The sequence below is a fragment of the Bison bison genome, unplaced genomic scaffold, assembly GCF_000754665.1.
Source record: "Bison bison bison isolate TAMUID 2011002044 unplaced genomic scaffold, Bison_UMD1.0 scf7180017864385, whole genome shotgun sequence".
NCBI classification, from domain to species: Eukaryota; Metazoa; Chordata; class Mammalia; order Artiodactyla; family Bovidae; genus Bison; species Bison bison.
Genome location: NW_011494957.1, coordinates 3954377 through 3954718, shown reverse-complemented (window position 1 = coordinate 3954718; position 342 = coordinate 3954377).

Sequence of the window (342 nt, the reverse complement as noted above, 5' to 3'; positions counted from 1 at the left end):
TAATAAAGAACACCTTGGGTGTTTTATCTACTGCGATGAGCTTTAACGACCCCCAGACTTGGTGAATGCTCAGTCTGTTGCCCAAAGTTTAATACACAGTCTACATAAGATTACAAATCAAAACAAAGACACTTTTAAATGCCTCCTCCACTAAATTTTTTCGGGACACTTCAACTCTCATATTGAGCAAGGAAACTCAACTTGTCCCATCTACCGGAAATACATTCCTGTTTATTATTAGTATTATTATTTTTTTTTTTTTTTAAGGAAGGTGCTCAAAGTCAAAAGTCAGTTCACCAGTGTACGACTGAGTCTTGACTAAATCACTTCCCCAGTTATCCC